The following is a 5,426-nucleotide window of genomic DNA, read 5'->3' on the forward strand; positions in this document are numbered from 1 at the left end:
GAGAGAGAGAGAGAGAGAGACAGAGTTCAGCTCAGCTGAAGGATGATTGTCTATTTGACAACCATGATCATTGTTTTGTTGCCGTGAATTCCTAAAGCTCATGATATAAATTGTCGCTCATAAATTGACAGGTTCGGTCGGCAACCGCCTTGGCATGACCAGATTAATCTGCGGTATACAACGAGACAGCAGTCATTATAACAGGAGCATATTTGCTGTTCCAGCGGCTTCTCATTACTGGTGGAGCAGAGTGCAGCACTTTTTTCTCTTTTTACATGCGCTCAAGGTGCCACATATTTTGTTGCACATTGTTCTGTGTTTGTTAAAATAATTTCCAACTTTGCTTCATAGTTTCTTAGGCCTGATTTATACTTCATAATTTATTTCGTGGCATTTTGTTCAAGGTCGAGTGTGAAATAAAGCCATAAAGGATAAACAGTTGATGTCTTCTGTGTATTTTATATTGGTAATATAACACAGTTTTGCATTATGTTTGTGAGAAAATAATTTATTAATTGGTAAGTAAGTTTTATTTCTATAGCTAGAGCATTGTTACACTGCTATACTTTACAAAGCTTTACAATGGCTACAAAAAATAAAAAATAAAATGGAAAACATCCTATTGATAAAATGTAAATAATAATGTAATTAATTAACTAGCAGCAATTAAATCAAAAATAAAATCTCAGGAGCCGTTTGGGAGCCGAAAGAGCCGGCTCCTTATAGTAAGAAGAGCCAAAAGAGCCGGCTTCCGAAAAAGAGCCGAAATTCCCATCACTAAAACAATGAATGAAACAGCCGTGGCTGTCACCTGGCGGCAGCGCGCAGTGATAAGAAGGGAGAGAAAATAGTGCCAAGCGATTTCGAGGTCTGACTTTTTATTTGGCAACGGTTTTGTGATGCAAATATATCACTCTTTTGAACACGTACTGTTTTGAGACGAAAAACGTTTTACTTTCGTGACCCCAACAAACTTGCCGGACTACTTTCGTCTGGACCAAAACTGGACAAGAACTGGACTCACAGGATGCTGTCGGGGGTAAGTCAGTGTGTTTGCACAACATTTTTGATGGGGATGCCATACAGATTCATGTCAAAAATCCCGAACTATCCTTTTAAGATATTTTGTACTAAATAAGTCTATGTAAAACAAATGTTAAATAAAAACTGTTTTGTTAACTTAATACCACATATCGATTTTTAAAAAAATAATAAATCATCTGGATATTGATAATTGTGGAACGGTGTCAAGTGATCTGATACGCTAAGTAATCGGGAATCAACTCGTTTTTTTTTTTTCCAGTGGAAGTTTGAGTAATTATTCATGCACAATTTACGTATTGAAAGTCCTTTCTACTTTTGCAACGGCCAAAAGATCGTTAAGGTGACTTCAAACCAAATCACACTCTTTGTAACTGCTGCCATACTCCAACTCTCCCATTTTACTTCCTAACCCATCACTTCCTTCTCCTGTCCCTTCACAGCCCAGCTGTTGCCAACCGCCCGAAGCCCGGGCTCTAGAGACAAGCGTTGACGCATCTTCCCCTCCATCATTCGCCAAATCCCCCTTGATTACTAGAAACAGCTCCTGTTGTTGGAAGTGCTAGCTGCTACTTAGCTAATTAGTATTCACCCCTTTCCTATATCCCAGCATGCATTGCGCGCTGGGAGCTTCCAGTGGCTCGGCTCACGTTGCTGATAACAGTACAAAAGCAAATATTGGGCTATATAATCATTTTCAATGTTTAAGTATCGGATGTAAACTGAAATGTGATGTTAATAGATTCCCTTTATTTGTCTAGTGACTGGTTCCATGGTATTTTTCGTCAGCACAGAAGTATTTAATCGGCCATTCTTATACGAGAATTATCGCATTGTCTTTGGCTCTGACTGACTGCGCTGACACTGCATTCTGTGCTGCTCACTATTATAATCAAACTGTTCTAGCAGACGTCCAGTGAGAAATAAATCCTATGATGTACAGTGGTGCTTGAAAGTTTGTGAACCCTTTAGAATTTTCTATATTTCTGCATAAATATGACCTAAAACGTCATCAGATTTTCACACAAGTCCTAAAAGTAGATAAAGAGAACCCAGTTAAACAAATGAGACAAAAATATTATACTTGGTCATTTATTTATTGAGGAAAATGATCCAATATTACATATCTGTGAGTGGCAAAAGTATGTGAACCTTTGCTTTCAGTATCTGGCGTGACCCCCTTGTGCAGCAATAACTGCAACTAAACGTTTGCGGTAACTGTTGATCAGTCCTGCACACCGGCTTGGAGGAATTTTAGCCCGTTCCTCCGTACAGAACAGCTTCAACTCTGGGATGTTGGTGGGTTTCCTCACATGAACTGCTCGCTTCAGGTCCTTCCACAACATTTCCATTGGATTAAGGTCAGGACTTTAACTTGGCCATTCCAAAACATTAACTTTATTCTTCTTTAACCATTCTTTGGTAGAACGACTTGTGTGCTTGGGGTCATTGTCTTGCTGCATGACCCACCTTCTCTTGAGATTCAGTTCATGGACAGATGTCCTGACAGTTTCCTTTAGAATTCGCTGGTATAATTCAGAATTCCTTGTTCTATTAATGATGGCAAGCCGTCCTGGCCCAGATGTAGCAAAACAGGCCCAAACCATGATACTACCTCCACCATGTTTCACAGATGGGATGAGGTTCTTATGCTGGAATGCAGTGTTTTCCTTTCTCCAAATATAATGCTTCTCATTTAAAGCAAAAAGTTCTATTTTGGTCTCATCCATCCACAAAACATTTTTCCAGTAGCCTTCTGGCTTGTCCACGTGATCTTTAGCAAACTGCAGATGAGCAGCAATGTTCTTTTTGGAGAGCAGTGGCTTTCTCCTTGCAACCCTGCCATACACACCATTGTTGTTCAGTGTTCTCCTGATGGTGGACTCATGAACATTAACATTAGCCAATGTGAGAGAGGCCTTCAGTTGCTTAGAAGTTACCCTGGGGTCCTTTGTGACCTCGTCAACTATTACACGCCTTGCTCTTGGAGTGATCTTTGTTGGTTGACCACTCCTGGGGAGGGTAACAATGGTCATGAATTTCCTCCATTTGTACACAATCTGTCTGACTGTGGATTGGTGGAGTCCAAACTCTTTAGAGATGGTTTTTGTAACCTTTTCCAGCCTGATGAGCATCAACAACGCTTTTTCTGAGGTCCTCAGAAATCTCCTTTGTTCGTGCCATGATACACTTCCACAAACATGTGTTGTGAAGATCAGACTTTGATAGATCCCTGTTCTTTAAATAAAACAGGGTGCCCACTCACACCTGATTGTCATCCCATTGATTGAAAACACCTGACTCTAATTTCACCTTCAAATTAACTGCTAATCCTAGAGGTTCACATACTTTTGCCACTCACAGATATGTAATATTGGATCATTTTCCTCAATAAATAAATGACCAAGTATAATATTTTTGTCTCATTTGTTTAACTGGGTTCTCTTTATCTACTTTTAGGACTTGTGTGAAAATCTGATGATGTTTTAGGTCACATTTATGCAGAAATATAGAAAATTCTAAAGGGTTCACAAACTTTCAAGCACCACTGTAGATTGTATATGAAACATTTAATGCTTAGCCTAGGTTTGACTTTGACATGGCATGCTTGAGGCTCAGCAACAATCATCTTAGCCGCTAGCTGCTTGTACATTTGACTCAAATTTAATGCCTTTTACCTCTTCTGCCTTCCAGTGCAACCAGGAACATTCTACACTGATCTCAGTGGTCCACAGTGGTGAATAAAATATTTGGAAAGTATTTACTGATGAGCTCTCTTCAATTCATGAAATGAATCATCCATTTGTATGGGTGTAAACCAGACCAGAATTCAGATTTCTTTGGACTGTGGGGAAAACAGAGCACCCGGAGGAAACCCACATGGATGGAACATGCAAACACCACACAGAAAGGCCCTCGTCAGCCACGGGGCTCGAACCCGGACCTTCTTGCTGTGAGGCGACAGCGCTAACCACTACACCACCGTGCCGCCCTGCTAAAGGCTCTATGGAAATAAATTGACTTGACTTTGTAAGAGGATGCTCTTGGAGGGTTTTTATTTTTTTATGCCCTTCCCTTCTTGCTCCACCTGGCCGCTTCCTGTCTATTCTTCAGTCCTTCTACAATCTGCTTCACCCGGCTTTTATTTACAGGAGCTACACAGAGATAAAAGTGAATGATGACCAACAGCATTGCAAGACTAGCTGATTCATTCTTTATTAACCGGCCGTGTTTGACGATATGCACCAAACAATTTATGAACCACAGGATATGCCACAGGGGCGGCACGGTGGTGTAGTGGTTAGCACTGTTGCCTCACAGCAAGAAGGTCCTGGGTTCGAGCCCCGGGGCCGGCGAGGGCCTTTCTGTGCGGAGTTTGCATGTTCTCCCCGTGTCCGCGTGGGTTTCCTCTGGGTGCTCCGGTTTCCCCCACAGTCCAAAGACATGCAGGTTAGGTTAACTGGTGACTCTAAATCGACCGTAGGTGTGAATGTGAGTGTGAATGGTTGTCTGTGTCTATGTGTCAGCCCTGTGATGACCTGGCGACTTGTCCAGGGTGTACCCCGCCTTTCGCCCATAGTCAGCTGGGATAGGCTCCAGCTTGCCTGCGACCCTGTAGAACAGGATAAAGCGGCTAGAGATAATGAGATGAGATGAGGATATGCCACAGACAAAAAAAAAGTTGCAAAATAAGCCAGGCCACTAGTCTTTCTCTGACCAGTCTAGGCCTGGTGTCCACTATCATCTCAGATTCTTGTTTTGGGCTGACAGGAGTTTAACCCAACGTGAACATTACCTAGACCTTGACCTGAATTTAACCCCTTCGGACACAAGGAAAAATGCTATGGAACTTCATGTGTACAATTGTACACGTTATGTCCGAGGGGTTATGTTCAGATTGGATAACTGCACGAATGAACAGTGTTCAGGTGTTCCTATTAAAGTGGCTATTAGAGGAGATTTAATTGAATCATCAATTAATTAAATCCTTTGGTTTTATAGATTTCAAAAATGTAAACCATCAATTTAGATCAATGTTAAACATGTACCATATATTGAAGACACTGAACACTTTGTGAAACTTCAATCTGTTTTGCATGCCATGTGCACTTCCTGTATTGTTTCCTGAAAGTAAGTAAGTAAAGTTCAGCAGACTCTTTATTAAGATCAGCACAGTTTAACCACCAGTATGAATAATAGCAATCTTGGAGCTGTCTTTGCTCATACTGTTCTAATGACAGAAATACAGTACATGCCTGAGAAATAACACCATAAAATATTTGTTTCATTATGCAAATAAGCCTAATACTTACAAATTAAATATAGAATAACATATAGTATTAGTTCTCATGGCCTGTTTGGATAATTGTAAGCAGAGCGTTACT

The sequence above is a fragment of the Neoarius graeffei genome, chromosome 15 (genome assembly GCF_027579695.1).
Source record: "Neoarius graeffei isolate fNeoGra1 chromosome 15, fNeoGra1.pri, whole genome shotgun sequence".
NCBI lineage: Eukaryota > Metazoa > Chordata > Actinopteri > Siluriformes > Ariidae > Neoarius > Neoarius graeffei.